Raw genomic sequence first — 710 nt, 5'->3', positions numbered from 1 at the left:
CCCCGGGGGGCCCTGAGCCGGTTCACTCTGCTTTCCTGGTGGTTTTGTGTGTGAAAAAAACCGAGGGAGAGTCAATCTGCTTGCAAAGAGTCGGTAAACACTGGGGGAGCAGATTTTGGGTGGGGGGCAAACTGCTCTTGGTCGTGGGTTTATTGCGGCAAAGCTGAGCTGGTGGCACGCTCCGGGATCAGCCTTTTTCCCTGTGTGTACAGATAGGGGTTTGCTTGCAAAAATGGGATTTTTTTTGGGGAGGGAGGTTGTTCTCTGGTTGCTATCGAGCCGGCTATCCTTAGCTCAACCCCGGCCGCCTGCTCGAGCAAAATATGTTTACGCCGCAAACCTCTGGACGGGTCGGCTGCCAAGCGGGCAGGGGAATGTGTGCGCCGATAAGGGCGCCGCGTCCTTTCCTGCCAGATCACCCGATAGCCGGGGAAGAACATGGAGGCGGCCGCCCGGCTCCCAACACCCTGGTTTTATGATTTCTTTTATTATTATTCTAGGGTTTCAATTAAAAAAAAAAAAAAAAAAAGCAAGAGCTGAGGCTTTGCTGCTCTAAAGCTGCTGCCAAAGCCTGGAAAGCTTCAGCCGTGCCAGAGGTTGAACTGCCACCGGGGCTGCCAGCCCTGAGAGCAGCCATCCGAAAACGTTAAAACTGCACAAAGAAAATATTTCCTGCCACCACCGGTGTGCTTCTCGCGTGGCAAAAGGAG

Source organism: Charadrius vociferus, unplaced genomic scaffold (assembly GCF_000708025.1).
Source record: "Charadrius vociferus isolate BGI_N301 unplaced genomic scaffold, ASM70802v2 scaffold291, whole genome shotgun sequence".
In the NCBI taxonomy this organism is placed as follows: Eukaryota; Metazoa; Chordata; class Aves; order Charadriiformes; family Charadriidae; genus Charadrius; species Charadrius vociferus.
Note: the sequence above shows the minus strand (reverse complement) of the source record.